Source organism: Schistocerca gregaria, chromosome 9, assembly GCF_023897955.1.
Source record: "Schistocerca gregaria isolate iqSchGreg1 chromosome 9, iqSchGreg1.2, whole genome shotgun sequence".
Classification (NCBI taxonomy): Eukaryota; Metazoa; Arthropoda; class Insecta; order Orthoptera; family Acrididae; genus Schistocerca; species Schistocerca gregaria.
The window spans coordinates 206,665,110-206,685,193 of NC_064928.1; positions in this window are offsets into that span (position 1 = coordinate 206,665,110).

Consider the following 20,084-nt stretch of genomic DNA (forward strand, 5'->3'; position numbering starts at 1 on the left):
CCCGTGCAAAAACGGGACAAAGCTGCAAGAGATAGGTACAAAGTTCAATTAATTTTATTTCAATAGTGGTACAGCTCCATTACCTCCACTTTTCTGCCCATAATGCTGCTGAAATTAACGATACAAACAAATAGAAAGAAAGGTACATATCTAGCAACAAGCCGTATACTTGAATATTTCTTGTATCTCAAGTGCAGATTTTTCACTGCTCATTTAACTTTAGGACTCTGCATCTCAGAATGAACAAAAATGGACTTGAACCACGATAGTTCACTTATATCCACGGATATTGTTAGTTTCATTGTCAGAAACTAACGGGAGTTCTACTTAAATGCCACACGATAAACAGCGAAAGAGCTCAAGTTCTCTGAGCACTTGTACATTCTCCCCATTTTATTAGTTCGTATGTTTGCAAACAAAAGATTATTGATACTGTTCCATGACCGTAGAGGAAGAGTGGTATATTTCGTCGAATGAGAGGGTGAATTTTTGCTCCGCGGATAACGAAGCCCGGGAAGGGATCCCTGCAGATTAATCAGCATTTGCAAACATGCCTTTACGCTCGGAGGAAAAAAGAAGAGTGCGTCGGTCATCGGAATTATGAAAAATGCAACATAATTCCAGCTGACGTGAGCGTTGCTCATTACCTCCAGGTCTGTTCCGGCAGCTGTTTGAAGATAATCCTGGACGGGACAGGACGCCGTTAATAATTAATGGAATTTCTACCTTGCGATTCGTATTTCGTAGGAAAAAAATAGCTTAGCAATGATAACTTTGCTACATCGGTGAAAGTCTACAGGTTATATTCCTGTTAAAATTTAAGGGTTCTGGTAACATTATTTTGGGTCAAAGGAAAAGCTACCTTGTGGAACACAGAAGTATGTTACATTATGATTACAGGGAATGTTAAGGCAAAACCGTTTTAGTCTGCGACACGTAACGTTAGCTAGAGTGCGGCTTCGAAAGTAAAGGTTTAACATCTCAAAGTTTTATTAAAAATTCCATAACCCTTGACTGATAAATAAACACTCTTTCTCTTTATCTGCCTCTTCCCTTCCATCACACCGTCTTTCGGCTTCGTCTTCTTTCTCTTTATCTCTAGCACCGAGTTCATCTCCTTCTCTCTACTTCTTACGTTCATTTTCTCTCTCTTTCTCTCTCTCCCACTCTCTCTCACTTTTTCACTCTCTCTCTATCTCTCTCTCTCTCTCTCTCCCCTCTCTCCTTCTCTCCCTCTCTACGTCTCCCTCTCTCTCTTTGTCTCTTTTATTACTCTTGCCTCTCTATCGGTGTGTGGTGCACCTTCTCCCCCCTACTTCTCCTCTCTCTCTCTCTCTCTCTCTCTCTCTCTCTCTCTCTTGACTGGTTCTTCTCTCTATCTCCCCCTCCTTATTTCACACTCTACCTTTTACACCGCTTCTTCTCGCTCACACACACACACATACTCTCTCCCTTTCTCTCGATGCCACATGTTAAATATTTAATAACCGGGCCTAACAAATACTTCGGGAAATCGTATCCAACATTATACACTTGTCGTACGCCGTACAATAGAAACTCTGCAGCTTGTTGTCCGTACTCGGAGTGATTGAAAATTAGCGTTTAAGAAATGGGGAACATTGTGGGGTTTGGGAAGCCTGAGCAAATAAATCAGAACTATGGTTTTGCAGAGAAAAATATCAGTCGCCTTCCCTTATTCACGGAAAGCAGGGAAAATCAAAATGTATCCACTTATTGTTTCGAATTAAATAATTTAATACGTGGGTTACAGTGCTGTAATTTTTTTTCTTTTTCTTTCATCAGTATTCTCAATCCTTCGATGTAGCCCACAGTCTAACAACAATTCTTCTCTCCCATCCATCTCTTCATCTGACATCTGCAATGTCACTCTACGGAAAGGAAAAAGAACAGTAGGTACAAAGAAGATAGCTGCGAAGAGAGCAGGGGTAACAAAGAAATATATAACTTCACCCCCCATGAACCATGGACCTTGCCGTTGGTGGGGAGGCTTGAGTGCCTCAGCGATACAGATGGCCGTACCGTAGGTGCAACCACAACGGAGGGGTATCTGTTGAGAGGCCAGACAAACGTGTGGTTCCTGAAGAGGGGCAGCAGCCTTTTCAGTAGTTGCAGGGGCAACAGTCTGGATGATTGACTGATCTGGCCTTGCAACATTAACCAAAACGGCCTTGCTGTGCTGGTACTGCGAACGGCTGAAAGCAAGGGGAAGCTACAGCCGTAATTTTTCCCGAGGACATGCAGCTTTACTGTATGATTAAATGATGATGGCATCCTCTTGGGTAAAATGTTCCGGAGGTAAAATAGTCCCCCATTCGGATCTCCGGGCGGGGACTACTCAGGAGGATGTCGTTATCAGGAGAAAGAAAACTGGCGTTCTACGGATCGGAGCGTGGAATGTCAGATCCCTTAATCGGGCAGGTAGGTTAGAAAATTTAAAAAGGGAAATGGATAGGTTCAAGTTAGATATAGTGGGAATTAGTGAAGTTCGGTAGCAGAAGGAACAAGACTTCTGGTCAAGTGACTACAGGGTTATAAACACAAAATCAAATAGGGGTAATGCAGGAGTAGGTTTAATAATGAATAGGAAAATAGGAATGCGGGTAATCTACTACAAACAGCATAGTGAACGCATTATTGTGGCCAAGATAGATACGAAGCCCACACCTACTACAGTAGTACAAGTTTATATGCCAACTAGCTCTGCAGATGATGAAGAAATTGAAGAAATGTACGATGAAATAAAAGAAATTATTCAGATAGTGAAGGGAGACGAAAATTTAATAGTAATGGGTGACTGGAATTCGAGTGTAGGAAAAGGGAGAGAAGGAAACATAGTAGGTGAATATGGATTGGGGCTAAGAAATGAAAGAGGAAGCCGCCTAGTAGAATTTTGCACAGAGCACAACTTAATCATAGCTAACACTTGGTTTAAGAATCATGAAAGAAGGTTGTATACGTGGAAGAACCCTGGGGATACTAAAAGGTATCAGATAGATTATATAATGGTAAGACAGAGATTTAGGAACCAGGTTTTAAGTTGTAAGACATTTCCAGGGGCAGATGTGGACTCTGACCACAATCTATTGGTTATGACCTGTAGATTAAAACTGAAGAAACTGCAAAAATGTGGGAAATTAAGGAGATGGGACCTGGATAAACTGAAAGAACCAGAGGTTGTACAGAGTTTCAGGGAGAGCATAAGGGAACAATTGACAGGAATAGGGAAAAGAAATACAGTAGAAGAAGAATGGGTAGCTCTGAGGGATGTAGTAGTGAAGGCAGCAGAGGATAAAGTAGGTAAAAAGACGAGGGCTGCTAGAAATCCTTGGGTAACAGAAGAAATATTGAATTTAATTGATGAAAGGAGAAAATATAAAAATGCAGTAAATGAAGCAGGCAAAAAGGAATACAAACGTCTCAAAAATGAGATCGACAGAAAGTGCAAAATTGCTAAACAGGGATGGCTAGAGGACAAATGTAAGGATGTAGAAGCTTATCTCACTAGGGGTAAGATAGATACTGCCTACAGGAAAATTAAAGAGACCTTTGGAGAGAAGAGAACCACGTGTATGAATATCAAGAGCTCAGAAGGCAGCCCAGTTCTAAGCAAAGAAGAGAAGGCAGAAAGGTGGAAGGAGTATATAGAAGGTTTATACAAGGGCGATGTACTTGAGGACAATATTATGGAAATGGAAGAGGATGTAGCTGAAGACGAAATGGGAGGTACGATACTGCGTGAAGAGTTTGACAGAGCACTGAAAGACCTGAGTCGAAACAAGGCCCCCGGAGTAGACAACATTCCATTACAACTACTGACGGCCTTGGGACAACCAGTCCTGACAAAACTCTACCAGCTGATGAGCAAGATGTATGAGACAGGCGAAATACCCTCAGACTTCAAGAAGAATATAATAATTCCAATCCCAAAGAAAGCAGGTGCTGACATATGTGAAAATTACCAAACTATCAGTTTAATAAGCCACGGCTGCAAAATACTAACGCGAATTCTTTACAGACGAATGGAAAAACTGGTAGATGCAGACCTCGGGGAGGATCAGTTTGGATTCCGTCGAAATGTTGGAACACGTGAGGCAATACTGACCTTACGACTTATCTTAGGAGAAAGATTAAGAAAAGGCAAACCTACGTTTCTAGCATTTGTAGACTTAGAGAAAGCTTTTGACAATGTTGACTGGAATACTCTTTTTCAAATTCTAAAGGTGGCAGGGGTAAAATACAGGGAGCGAAAGGCTATTTATAATTTGTACAGCAACCAGATGGCAGTCATAAGAGTCGAGGGGTATGAAAGGGAAGCAGTGGTTGAGAAAGGAGTGAGACAGGGTTGTAGCCTCTCCCCGATGTTATTCAATCTGTATATTGAGCAAGCAGTAAAGGAAACAGAAGAAAAATGCGGAGTAGGTATTAAAATCCATGGAGAAGAAGTAAAAACTTTGAGGTTCGCCGATGACATTGTAATTCTGTCAGAGACGGCAAAGGACTTGGAAGGGCAGTTGAACGGAATGGACAGTGTCTTGAAAGGAGGATATAAGATGAACATTAACAATATCAAAACGAGGATAATGGAATGTACTCAAATTAAATCGGGTGATGCTGAGGGAATTAGGTTAGGAAATGAGACACTTAAAGTAGTAAAGGAGTTTTGCTATTTAGGAAGTAAAATAACTGATGATGGTCGAAGTAGAGAGGATATAAAATGTAGACTGGCAATGGCAAGGAAAGCGTTTCTGAAGAAGTGAAATTTGTTAACATCGAATATAGATTTATGTATCAGGAAGTCGTTTCTGAAAGTATTTGTTTGGAGTGTAGCCATGTATGGAAGTGAAACATGGACGATAACTAGTTTGGACAAGAAGAGAATAGAAGCTTTCGAAATGTGGTGTTACAGAAGAATACTGAAGATAAGGTGGATAGATCACGTAACTAATGAGAAGGTATTGAATAGGATTGGGGAGAAGAGAAGTTTGTGGCACAACTTGACTAGAAGAAGGGATCGTTTGGTAGGACATGTTTTTAGGCATCAAGGGATCACAAATTTAGCATTGGAGGGCAGCGTGGAGGGTAAAAATCGTAGAGGGAGACCGAGAGATGAGTACACTAAGCAGATTCAGAAGGATGTAGGTTGCAGTAGGTACTGGGAGATGAAGAAGCTTGCACAGGATAGAGTAGCATGGAGAGCTCCATCAAACCAGTCTAAGGACTGAAGACAACAACAACAACATGTGAAAGAAGGAAACACAAAAGCATTCACGACTACAGAAATAAAAGTCACTTAAGAATGAAATAAATAGGAAGTGCAGGAATTCTAAGGCAAAATAGCTGTAAGAAAAATGTGAAGATATCTGAAAATGAATGATGGACAGAAGAACTGATTCAGCAAATACGAAAGTGAAAACAATTAAAAGCAAGGGAGGTAACATTAAGACCACAGTAGGAATTCCAGTGTTACACGCACAGGAGAGAGAGGATAGGTGGAAAGAGCACATTGAGAGGGAATAATTGTCTGATTATGTGACAGAAGAGGAAACAGTAATCAATATAGAAGAAGTAGGAGAGCCAGTATTACAATTAGACCGTAAAAGAGCTATGGAAGACTTAAGATTCAATAATGCTGGAGGCACACATAACTGTTGTGTGTAGAACATGAGATCCTGGTGATATACCACTTCACATTCGGAAAAAAATCATCCACTCAATACCTAACTGAAAGAGCCAAAAAGTGCGGGAACTATCAGCTTAACGGCTCATGCATCCAAAATGCTTACAAGAATTGTATACAGAAGAATGGAGAAGTTAATAGAGAAGATGTTATGTTTCAGTTGATGATGGAAGGAAGACTAAAGGAAAATCGAGACATATTCATAGGATTTGTCGGTCTGTAAAAAGCGTTCGACACTGGAAAATGCTACAAGATGTTCGAAATTCTAAGCAAAATAGAATAAGGTACAGGCAAAGAAAGGTAATGGAGATTTAACTTTAAGACTCTGTATCTCAGAATGAACAAGAATGGACTTGTACCACTACTGAAATAAGCCCTTCATGTACAGAGGCCTAGAGGGATCAGCAAGAGTGGAATATCGAGAAGAAAGTGCTCGGATTAAAAAGGGCGTAAGACAGAAATGTAGTCGTTCCCCCCCTGTTGTTCTATCTATGAGATGGATTCAGAGTAAACCGAAGGAATACAAAAAAAACTTAAGATGAGGGTTGGTGATCAGGTAGTTAGTGAGGTTAACGACTTTTGCCTCTTAGGCATCAGAATAGAGGACACATGAAGCCGACTTCTTTTTTGGTCATCAGTCTTCTGACGGCTTTGATGCGGCACGCTCCAAATTCTTGACCTGTGCCAACCTCTTCATCTCAGAGTAGCACTTCCAACCTACTTCCTCAATTATTTACTGGACGTATTCCAATCTCTGTCTACAGTTTTTGCCCTCTACAGCGCCCTCTAGTACCATAGAAGTCATAGCCATAGACAGATGTCCTATCATCCTTTCCCTTCTCCTAGTGTTTCTACATATTTCCTTCCTCTCCGATTCGACTCAGAACCTCATCAATCATTACCTTATCAGTTAATCTAATTTTCAAAATTAGACTTCTCAAATGCTTCGATTCCCATCCGTTCTGGTTTTCCCACAGTCACTACCATACAATCCTGTGCACCAAACGTACAATCTCAGAAATTTCTTCCTCAAATTAAGGTTGAAATGGCTATGAGCACTATGCGACTTAGCTTCTGAGGTCATCAGTCGCCTAGGACTTAGAACTAATTAAACCTAACTAACCTAAGGACATCTCACACATCCAAGCCAGGATTCGAACCTGCGACCGTAGTGGTCGCTCGGTTCCAGACTGTAGCGCCCAGAACCGCTCAGCCACTCCGGCAGGCTTCAAATTATGGCTTTTGTTTGATACTAGTAGACTTCTCTTGTTTAGAAATACTCTTTTCGGCAATTGTAGTCTCCTTTTGAAATCCTCCTTACTTTGTCCATCTTCTGTTATGTTGCTGCCTAGGTAGTATAATTCCTCAACTTCATCAACTTCTTGACCATCAATCCTTATGTTAAGTTTCACTGTGTTCACATTTCTGCTACTTCTCATTACTTTCGTCTTTCTTCAATTTACTCTCAATCCATATTCTGTACTCATTAGATTGTTCATCCCATTCAGCAGATCATGTAATTCTTCAACACTTTCATTTAGGATACAACGTCATCAGCGAATCGTATAAAGAAATCAACTGTCTCTTAGTAAATTTTTGAATTTAACTTTTGAGTCACAAGGCTTAAATTCTTCTGTGATATCCTTTCATCTTGAATTTTAGTTCCACTCCTGAATCTTTCCTTTATTTCCTTCATTGCTTCATCTTACACCCCTTTTAATCCGAGGACTTCGTTCTCAGTCGTCCACTCTTATTATTCCCTTTTCTACTCTTGTACATACTATATACTACCCGCCTCTCCCTACAGATTATCCCTATTTTTCTCATTTTAAAGTGTCGAACACTTTTTACGGGTCGACAATCCTTTGTTCGTGTCATGATTTTTCTTCAGTCTTACTTCCATTATCAAATGGAATGTCAGAATTGGCTTTACCTTCCCTAAAGCCACACTGGTCGTCACTCAACACATTCTCAACTTCCCTTTCCTTTCTCCTGTATATTACTTCTCTCAGCAGCTTGGATGCATAGGTTAAGTCAATTGTGCAATATCTCGCACTTACCAGCTCTCGAAGTCTTCGGAATAGTAAGGGTGATATTTTTACCGAAAATCAGTATGTCACCAGCCTCTTATATTCCGCACAGCAACGTGGATAGTCGTTTTTAAGTGCTGATGAAATGTTATCAACCCCTCCTCTGTTATTTGTTCTTAAGACCTCCAAAGCTCTGTTAAATTCTGATTCCAGTTCTGGATCCGCTATCTCTTCTAAATTGACTCCTATTTCTTTTTCATCACATAGGACATATCTTGGCCTTCATAGAGGCCTCCAGTGTACTCTTTCCACGTATATGCTTTTTCGTCTGCTTTTAACAATGGAATATCCGCTGCACTCTTAATGTCATCACCCTTGCTTTTAGTTTCACTGAAGGCTGTTTTGACTTTTCTATATACTGAGTCAGTCCTTCGGACAATCATTCCTTTTCCAATTCCTTCAGATTTCTCATGTAGCCATTCAATCTCAGCTTCCTTGTACTTCCTACTTCTTTTATTTCTCAACTAGTTGTATTTCTGTATTCCTGATTTTCCCTCAGTATTTTTTACGCCCTTCTTTCATCGATCTCCTGAAGTATTTGTACTGTTTCTTAGCAATTACCTTTTTCGTACCTATATTTTTCTTTCCAACTTCCGTAATTGTCCTCACGTATATCCTAATGGCGGACTACGCTGAAATCTTTTGCCAATGAAGAGATCACCATGACATGTTTCCAGTTACGGGCCACATGTCCTGTCTATACACGTTATGTGTCTATAATGCAATTGTTTCCATTACCTTCTGCATCCTCATGCTGTTGGTTGTTGCTGATTCTTCCGCCTTTTAAGAGCAGCTACCCACCCCAAGAAAAAGAGTGCCCTGAACCTCTGTCTGTTCCCCCGCCCTTCTTACGCAGGAACATTCGGATGCTAGTGCTGATGATTTTTCTTTAAGTTTTAAACAGTGACTGCGTCGGACCCGGAACCGAGGACGATTTGGTTATTAACCAAAGACGTTGCCCATAGTCTGTCACAAGTAAATACGGTATGCCGTGCCACAATAAGTCTACTAGTGTCTAATGACGGCCTTAATTTGAGAATGAAATTTGTGAGAATGAACGTTTGGAGCGCAATATTGAAGGGGCATGAATCATCGACTATGGCGGACACGGAAATGCACAGAGTGGAAGCGTGCAAGTAATGGCACTATAGAAGTGTGTTGAAAATTAACTGTAACGATTAGATAAACAATGAGGAAGAATCGGATAGGAGAGGAGCAAGTGGTAAATGTTGACATTAAGAAGGGACAAGAAGAAAGCACCTGTATTATGAGTCAAGGAATAACTTCGGAGGTAGTTGGTATAGCTGTAGATGGTAAAAACAATACTGGAAGACAGAGATTTGCAGCAAGCATTAGAAGACGTTGGGAGGATGTCGTAGGAACATAACCAACGCGATCCGCATCAGACCACTCACATTCCTGTCGGAGGAAGAAGTTAACGTTAAGTCTTCCTGCCTCTGTGATTACGCCTCGTTTTGCTAACATGACTAGAAAAACTAACCTTTTGTAAATCATTATTTTCGGTCCTACCTTTTAATGGTTTTCTCATGCCGAAAATATGCAGGGTCCATAAGCTTCAGCCGGGCGTACGGTCCCAATACTACAGTTTTTGATGTCATCTCCGTAACGTGTCAGTTACCGAGAGATAACATCATTGCGAACCGTTCCGCATAACGCAAACAGGAGCCATTGTTAGCGTTATGGTCGGTGCCCATCCAATTCGCTAGCGAGCTAATTAAAAGCGCAGTAGATCAAATTTTCTGTAATTTTGTTTCACATTTCCAATCCGCGCGTTACAACACGTTATCTGCAATGTATCCATACGGAACGGAGTGATTAACTGTCATAAAAATTTTATGTTCCGGCATTATGATGTGTCACATTGATTACTGTGTGACTAATGCTGATTTTTGATAGAGTTTCGCTACGGAATTTGCCAGTGAAAAGTATGATAGTCGTTTTGGAGAGATATTTGGTTAGCAGTAATTTGTGACGCCACATGTGGTAATACACACTATGTGATCAAAACTATCCCGACACCTGACTGAAAATGACTTACAATTTCTTAGCGTCCTACATCGGTAATGCTCGAATATGGTGTTCGCAAAAGATTGGCCTTGATGACAGCTTCCACTCTCGCAGGAATACGTTCAATCAAGTGTTGGAAGGCTTTATGGGCAGTGCATTCTTCACTGAGGAGAGGTATCGACGTCAGTCGGTGAGGCCTGGCACAAAGTCGGAGTTTCGGAACATCCCAAAGGGGTTCTGTGGGATTCAGGTCAGGACTCTGTGCAGGCCATTCCATTACAGGGATATGTAAGTTGTGACTGTCGACTGACAGACCACAGGCCGTGCATTATGGACAGTTGCTCGATCATGGAAGATGCAATCGGCGTCTCCGAATTGCTCTTCAGCAGTGGGAAGCAAGAAGGTGCTTAAAACATCAATGCAGGCCTGTGTTGTGACAGTGTCACTCAAAACAACAAGGGGTGAAGCCCCCTCCAAGAAAAACAGAACCACACTATAACACCACCGCCTCAGAATTTTACAGTTGGCACTAAACACGCTGGCAGATGACGTTCACCGGCCACTCGTCGCACCCACACCCTGTCGTCGGATCGCCACAGAGTGTACAGTCATTCGTCACTCCACGCAACATTTTTCTACTGTTCAGTCGTCCAATGTTTACGCTCCTTACACCACGCGAGGCGTTTTTTGGCGTTTACCGGCGTGATGTGTGGCTTATGAGTAGCCGTTCGACCATGAAATGCAAGTTTTCTCACCTCCCACAAAACTGTCGTAGTACTCTCAGTGGATCCTGATGCAGTTTTGAATTCCTGTGCGTTTGCCTTGATAGATGTCTGCCTATTACACATAACAACCCTCTTCAAATTTCGGCGGTCTGTCAGTAAACAGAAGAAGTGGTTATGGTATACGTGTCCCTTCGCGTTTGCACTGCACTACCACATCGGAAACAGTGCACCTAGAGATGTTTAGGAGTGTGGAAGTCTCACGCACAGACGTATGACACAAGTGACACCCAATCATCTGACCACGTTCGAAGTTCGTGAGATATGCAGAGAGCCCCATTCTGCTCTTTCACGATGTCTAAAGAATACTGAGGTCGCTGATACAGAGTACCTGACAGTACGTGGCAGCACAATGCACCTAATGTGAAAATCGTATGTTTATGGGGGTGTCCGAATACTTTTTATCACATTGTTGGGTTGGCAGAAGAGCCAACAGCGTGTTACTAGAGGAGGCCGAATTACACGCGTTTTAGCTCACGCAGGTTGCATGAGGAGGAAGGAACTATACTGACGTGAGGTCTAGAACATGACAAGGAATGAGAATTCAGAAAGCGGACGTAATTAGTTTCATACTTAACTTTAATCCATTAATGATGAACGTCGCTCTCGACGGTACATGAATCACAATATTATCTGTTCAGGATGCATAGAAACTGAATATGGCGCCTTGCTAGGTCGTAGAAAATGACGTAGCTGAGGGCTATGCTACTGTCGTGTCTGCAAATGAGAGCGTATGTAGTCAGTGAACCATCTCTAGCAAAGTCTGCTGTGCAACTGGGGCGAGTGCTAGGGAGTCTCTCTAGACTAGACCTGCCGTGTGGCGGCGCTCGGTCTGCAATCACTGATAGTGGCGACACGCGGGTCCGACGTATACTAACGGACCGCGGCTGGTTTAAAGGCTACCACCTAGCAAGTGTGGTGTCTGGCGGTGACACCACAGTGTGTGTAATTTTACCATGGGTTTTTGCATAAAAAATGTGAAGAGGGAGTTTCCTCTGTCATATTTCCTCCTCTCTTCTCCGTTCCCCTTTAGGCCTATGTTTTCAAGTAACTACCAGGAATGATAACAAAGACAATGGCATATAGTGTGGCCTATAGGGTTTTATAATCTGCATCTGAGAAACCGGTGAGCAATCACCTAGGGCAAGTCTCACCTTTTGATCTCTCTCAGGGGTAAACTAAATTTACTGCTGCATTAATTCTTGATACGGCAGATTACTTTTTGTTTTGAACGTAGGAGGAATACGTGTTGATAGGATATTTCACTTTTATCTACCTTAGTAATGGCGATAACTTCATTCTGTATGGTTCTAGTGATTACAGGGGAAAAATCATTTGTATTACTGCTAAAAGAATGAAATGCGATCAGACTTTCGATATTAAAAATGGAAAAAATACATTGAAGTCACAGAACTACTTTCGGTGAGGAGGAGATTGCCAGATCACGATTTGATGGACATAGGAAGGAGTGACAGAGTAGTAATGGAATGTCTCAGGTAAAGAAACTAATTTGTATTTTAGAAACTAAATAAAAATAGAAAATAAATAAAAAGGTAATGAACTTTCTATTCAAGTCTTCGTTATAGTTGTTGGTAATGATAATAGAGATATGGAGGAAACAATGAAAAATACAAAAAATTTACCCATTGGATTTTTCGCACACCCTGAGGAAACCGTGCGGAAGTTCCTTATCTTATATTTAAATGGCAAGCTAAGACAGCCAGTACTGAGAAACAAAGACATCAGCCACATGTTTTCACCAATACAGACACTGAAAAAAAAACCGCAATGATGTAATTTTCCAAATTCGACGATCATCGCTGGCTGCGATATACATGTGAAGAGAAACGAAATTGATAATCGCATGATGAATTGAACGGAACGAGTTTCACAAACTGCATTTAATAATCCATTGGTCCACCTCTGGCCCTTATGCAAGGAGTTGGTTGATAGTTGTTGGACATTCCCCTGAGGAATATCGTGCCAAATTATGTTCAATGGACGCGCTAGAACGTCAAAATCCAGTACTCGTTGGAGGTTCCTACGTAAAATTCTCCGAACTTTCTCAGTGAGGGAGAGATCTTAGTACCTTAGTGGCCAAATTGGGATTCGCTCAGCACGAAGAGTAGCAAAAGAAACTCCCGCCGTGTGCGGGCGCCAGCCACCGTGGCCCAGCAGTTCTCGTCGCTTCAGTCCGGAACCGCGCGACTGCCATGGTCGCAGGTTCGAATCCTGCCTCGGGCATGGATGTGTGTGCTGTCCTTAGGTTAGTTAGGTTGAAGTAATTCTAAGTTCTAGGGGACTGATGACCTCAGATGTTAAGTCCCATATGCTCATAGCCATTTTCGTGTGCGGGCGTGCATTATCTTGCTTAAATATAAGTCCGGGATGGCTTTCTGTGAAGGGCAGCCAAACGAGTCGTCGAACGTCGTCGATGCACCGCTGTGCTACAGTGGAACCGCCGATGAAAACCGAAGTAGTGAAGTGAAATGGCAGCCCAGACCATCCCTCCTGGACGTTGGACCATTTGGCGGGCGATATTGAAGTTGGTATTCCAGCACTGTCCGCGGGTCTTCAGACACGTCTGCTGCCTGGAACCTCAATGTAGTAGAACTGTCTTTAGTGACGAGTCCTTCTTCGAATTAGGTTCCGATGACCAGTGAAGATGTATCTACAGACGCCCCAGGAGGCGATGGGATGATTTTAGCTTGCTTTTGTTATTGTTAGTGAATGATCAGTTTGAAGAGCTGCATTACCAAGTTAATACCTGCCTCACTCCAGCGTATCTTCTTGCAAAAGTCAAAATAATTATTTTCGAACCCACACTCAGTTTTGTGCTTCTCTGCTGTTCTCTATATCATTTTATTCAGAAAACAACGTGCATGGCGCTTTAAACTGATTGTGTGATAGCTCTGAGATTAATTTGTCTTTCGTGTAATCGTGAACATTGCCCTGACCGTAAAGCCATTCATGTTGAAACGCCGAAGATGCGCCGGCTCCGAATTTAGTTACCGAGCAGTGTAGCGTAGTGGTTAGCGCACTCTTCGGGAGGACGACGGTTCAAATCCGCATCTGGCCATCATGATTTAGGTTTCGCGTGATTCCCCTAAATCGCTTGAGGCAAATGCAGGGATGGTTTCTTCGAAATGGCACGGCCGCTTTCCTTCTCCGTCCGTCCCTAATCAGATCTTCTGGTTCGTCTCTAATGACCTCAATGTCGACGGGACGTTGAACCATGCTCACCACCACCACCACCTCCATATCTTCCTCCGAATCGAATTCGTCTGGGGGCAGGGGGAGCTGGTGTGAAAGCCAGCTTGGTGGTTTCGCAAACCCGTCTGTGGGAATAGAGGGCTTGCACCCAGGTCCGAACTGTTACGTGATTCGCATTTAGAAAACACTGGTTCACATCTATTACGCGATACGCAGACAGCTGAGGTGCCAATATTGTTCTCTCGGGTGTCGACGAGAAGAATGTCCGGCCACCATGTCAACAAACCGCAGCAGTTCCTAAATACGCGGTCTTGTCACATTAATGTAACCACCACCGAAGCTAGACATCAACGTGCAACAGCCGTTTACAGACGACACAAGGCCTCACTAGCAGAGTAGGGTGCATAAAGGCTGTCAGGTTCACCATGCGACAACATCTGAGGTCATCAGCCCCCTAGACTTACAAGGGGAGGTCACAACGTTTGGAACGCGGATTTATTTCAAACTTCGTAACTCGTAGTACTCCATGAGGACAACAAAATGTGTAAGCAGTAGGCCGTACTTCTCAAGCGTTACTGAGAAAATCGCGAGATAATTTCGGTCGTCAGATATATACTTGTGCGTGGCCACTTTCATCGTGAAGCAGCGGTGGCCGAATGGTCAGTCCGGCTTTCGCCGCCGTGCAGTGCGCACGTGTTGTTGTTTCCGCCTGCGGAGCGCGCGCGCTCGCTGTTGTTTACATTTCAGCGGCCGTCACTTACGTGTCGCTTACGTGCACTAGAGCCATGGCCAATCGTTTTCGAAAATCAACTTTACGATTCAACTTCTGCAACGAATACGCACGACCAAAGACCTTGGAAGTGGAACGTTTCCTACGCGACGTTGTTAAGATCCCAGCTTCCGACATCTTGGGCATCCATTTGTCCATATTAAGCAGTACTGTGTACGTGAAAGTTAACAACGACGCGGTGCGTGAAAGAATACTTCGTGACACCAACCATGGATTACGCTTTTGCCACGCAGACGGCAGTGTCGGAGCGGTCACTGTCGACCATGCCGGCTTAGGAATGCGCACCATACGAGTTTTCGAACTCCCGTTCGAGCTACCGGCGGAAGACGTTATCGCGGCTTTCCGCCCCTATGGCACTGTACATGGCCACACTGCCGAACGCTGGGCGCAATTCCAAACGTACCCCGTTCTTAACGGTGTACGGCAAATCACCATCGACCTCCATCGCCACGTGCCATCTTACCTGCAAATTAGCGGGTGCCGAGCGGTTGTCATATACGACGGCCAACCCAACACCTGTTCCGGGTGCGGAAAAGAAGGCCACCTCAGATCTGAGTGTCTTCAGCGACGGATCACCCAATTACCAGGCGCTACCGTGGCACCTACGGCTCCGACGACGATTTTACCGATTACCTACGCATCGGCACTCTCTTCTCCTCCCACCAGCCGCCGCTCATCGGACCACGTACCGATGACCCTTCCAGCTGCTATGGATACCGCCGGGGCCGACACGTCGCGCTCAAAGCCAGACGCTACTACGGCGCCACTACCAACAGCGACGACTTCCGACACCCACCAGCCTGAACATATGGACACCCCTTCATTTGACGTTCCCGCGACGGCCTTCCTCTCAGAGCGACGCGACTCCCTTCCGTCTTCCGACACAGAGGGACGAACCTGCAAACAACGTTCACCTAAGAGGCGCAAGAGGAGGCGTCGTACGGTCTCGGAACGAGACGGATCACCTCCCCCTGATGCTCCAGAGGCCGTCCGACACGACGAGGCCTCAGAGAACCTACACGACGATACGAATGACGACAACATGACGCCGACTGTGGATGTTTCGATGCCAACTCTACTGACTCGCTCAGGTGCTCCTGAACCAATGGACTCCACCGATGCGACTGCCGCCGAGACGTCCTCCGCCCCTACGACCGAAGTGGAACGTACGACCATCACAACGACAGCGCCCTCAATGGTGTGGAGTGAGGACGTCGATGAGGACCCGGACCACACGCTGGGGACAGAGTTACCCCAGACGGAAGCATCGTTACGCCGCTGATAACGCCGTCAGGTTGCGCACGGCACGACTCGCCGTTGCCTCGCCCCTCTTCATCCTCCGCCGGTGGAGTTCCCCTTCACGGCGGGGGACGGCTCCAAACCTAACGAATAGCAACGATAAACACTAACACCATCAGCTCACCCGTGAAACTTCAACTGCTGCGAGAGATGATATGGGCGTCGGACGTCGATATAGCACTACTACAGGAAGTACACTTGGCCACACTTAGAGACGTCGCGGGATATAACACTTATCCTTCTCCTGGTGACCACCTGGGACGCGGCGTAGCCATCTAGGCCAGAGAAGGCATTCCAGTGACCGATACCTTCCATTTGCCAGAGGCATGGCCGTCACCGTCATGGGGACGCGTATCATCAACATTTACGCTCCGTCAGGCTCCACCCGCAGGCGCGACATGGCCCTCTTCTATTCAGAAGAAATCGCTCCTTTGTTTCTTGGACGCTGCGACCATTACTTGTTTGGGGGTGGTTTTAATTGTGTCTTGCACCCTAAAGATCAGGTGCCCCACTACAACACCTGTCAAGAACTGTGTCTTGTCGTCCGAGATCTGTTGCTCCGCGACACTTGGGAAGTTCAGCACGGCAACGCCCCTGGACATACTTACCAGACGAGTCACTCCGCGAGCCGCCTGGACAGAATTTACGTCTCTCGGGAACTCACACCTGCAGTCCAAGGTGCAGAACTTTGGCCCCTGCCCTTTTCGGACCACTGTGCCTACATCTGCAACATTCTCTTCCCCAAGCAAGTGGTCTGGCGTAGTCGTGCACCGTGGAAGCTAAACACCTCCCATCTTCATGATCCCGAATGTCTTCAACGTGTTACCGAGACATGGGCCCCCTGTGAACGTCGCTTACCTAAATACTGCACGACCTTGACCTGGTGGCTGGAATGTGCCAAACCTGCCATTCGACGTACTTTGATTCAGTATGGAAAGGAAGTTGCTATATGGCGCCGGCACACTACCGACTATTTCTACGCCGTTCTCCGCGACCTGGACGCCCAACCGCCCACACCCGACACCCAGAGGGCCCAAATTGTAACTTTGACACGCCGTCGACTGCAGGGGGCTGTGGTGCGAACCCGATATCAAGATTCGGCGGAACAGGAACATCCGACCATGCATCATATCGCCTCCGATAGGAAACATCGGCGACAACAACTCATCACCGAGATCACAACCTGTCGCTGCCAGCACGTCACTTGCCAGGCCGAAATCGTCAGTGCCTTTGTCGACCACTACCGCACAATGTACCAGAAGGAGACTACCGACAACCACGCTGAGGAGTCTGTGTTACCAAACGTAACTCGCACCCTCACCAGCGACGAAGCGGATGAGCTGATGGAGCCCATTACGCGTGACGAAATCCACAATGCAATCAAAAAAGGTGCTCTGAACAAGTCACCTGGTGTCGACGGATTGCCGATAGAATTTTATCGCGCTTTCTTCACACAAATGGCGTCACGGTGGACAACGATGTTTCATGAACTGCTGACGATGGGGAACGCCGTACCGTCGTCCTTCGTCACGGGAATTATTATACCCATCCACAAACCGACACCAGGTGTGACGACAGCACATTGCCGTCCCCTGACTCTGCTTAACGCAGACTGTAAAATTTTTACACGCCTCCTGGCAACGCGATGCCGCAAGGTCCTGCCTAGCATTCTATCCCCGGAAAAGACAACTCCGGGCGGGTCAGTTAATGTACAAACGACCACAGGAGAATGTCGCGATTTAATTGCACTGGCAGCGGCGTGCAGACTCCGCGCCGCAGTGGTTGCCATTGATTTTGACAGCGCATTCGACAAAGTGCGGCATCCTTTTCTGTTCTCCGTGATGAACCGAATGGGTTTTCCACCAGCCTTTATCGACGTAATCCGGCGCCTGTACGGCACCGCCGAATCGCTGATTCAGGTTAATGGCCGTGTGGCGGGACCAGTGGCGATCCGACGTCCCGTACGGCAAGGCTGCCCACTTTCCACCCTACTCTATGCCATCAGCCTGGAGCCACTCATCTGGAGTCTGACGAGCCACCTTTTTTGGTCTCACTTTGCGATAGCACAGTTTTCGATGTCGTGCGTATGCGGATGACCTCCTTCTCTTGATCCGCTCACGGAGTGAAACACACACGGTACTTGATTTGATATCAACGTACTGCAGCGGGCAGTAACATGAATGTGACTACATCCGTGGTGATGCCCATTGGACGCGGCCTCTCACACGACGACTTAGCACCTCTCCCGTGTGTACAGAAACTACGATACCTCGGTATCATTTTCACCTCCACCGTGCGCCACTCCGCTGCCATCAATTTTCGGCGTGCGCTCCAAACCATCCGCACGACGGTGCGACAAAATCTTCTCCGACGACTCGATTCTTTACAACGTGTCCAATACCTCAATCAACATGTGGCGTCCAGAATGGTCCACATTGCACAGGTCCTCCCGCTGCCATCAACTATTGGACGCAGCCTCCAGGCTGCCTTCGGATACTTCCTTACGGCCGGTACGCTCCTTACGGTCCGCTACGACACGCTCACCCTTCCCCCGCGAGCGGGTGGCCTCGGTCTTGTCAATGTGCGACTCCGCGCGGCGTCCTTCTACATGTCCACCTTGCACAAGCAGTGGCACGGGGGCACCTCCCTTACGCGCAGCTTGCTGGAAATTCTTGTGCCCGCGACCATAACACCACCAGTACCAGTCGGACACATCAAGCACCATCTGACGCACATTTCTGATTTCATCGTCGACTTCAGTTATGCTCACACACACTTACCGACCACGCGTTCTCCTCGACCTAAAGATTTTTACACCCCACTCCTTCGTTCCATATCCAGCAACAATATCGAACTGCGACATCCGTCCACGCGGTGGCCCACGGTTTGGCGTCGCATCCACCAGCCTTTTCTTCCCTCCAACGTCCGGGCAACATGGTACCAGGTCGCAAATGAAAAATTCGCCACAAATCATCGTCTTCACGCCATCGGATTAAAGGACTCTCCACTCTGCTCCATCTGCCACCTCATGGATGGCGATGTCCATCAACTGCCACCAGTGACGTCTGGAAACTTGCCCGACAGTTCGTTGCCTGTTACCTCCGTGTTCCGCCGGACTCGATTGACCCATGGACTTTTATCCATCCTGAGAATACTTATTTCCCCGCCACCAAAAATCATGCGATTGTATGGATCAATGGATGGACCATCACCTACATGTATAATGATGGCGACAAATCACGCCTTGATTTCTGGCAGTACTTACAAACCGCCCACAGTGAAGTCGAACAGCGACCGCGCTATCGCGCCTTCTTCGCTAATTACCAACACGCGATCTTTACGTCACCCCCGCTCAGTTGGATGGTACCACACGCCGAAAGCACTCCCGCCCCGCCTGCTGACATCTGAGACCCCTCGCGCTGCTTTCTACATTGTAACCCATAGTGGAGTAGGCGCATGGAAACGCGCCTCCTTTCTTTTATGCACTACACCAGATAAACACTGGTTTTTCCCTCACTCCACTGTAAATTGCTTTACACCTCTTAGCTTCCATCAGTATTATTAGTTTTTTTTTCCTACACCTTTTTCATACTAAAAAACTTGCTCACCTTGTACGAGTATCATGTCTTGTGCTATTTTCGCCGGAAGGATGGCATTTTTCTTGTATTTAAGTTTGTACCAATAAAGATCTTTTGTTCATTTACCCTGTTCCTGGAAAAAAAAAACATAATATAAAAAAAAGAAGTTGGTAGAGCACTTGCCCGCGAAAGGCAAAGGTCCCGAGTTCGAGTTTCGGTCGGGCACACAGTTTTCAAAAAAAAAAAAAAAAAAAGGGGGGGTAGCGTAAAATTTAAATAAAAACAAAAAAAGTTTGTAGAGCGTGAGGTCGTCATAGCCAATGTCCCGCGTTCAAACCTCACAGACATCAATTTTTTTTAACTGTTTATGCGTGTACTGTTATGTGGGAGAAAATTTTCTTGAAATGTAAAAGGCCTTTTAGGAGTTGGTAGCAATGTTCCTTTGGCAGTCCACTTTCGCTTCGAGAATTGAAAGTAGCAAACCTATAGTGTACATTTGTAAAGATAAAAAAAAAAAAAATGTTAGCGTGCAAGCCCCGTAATCACTGGATCGAGTCCCGTTCGTACATTTTTTTTTCAACGCAGTCATTTTCTTTACTATTTTTA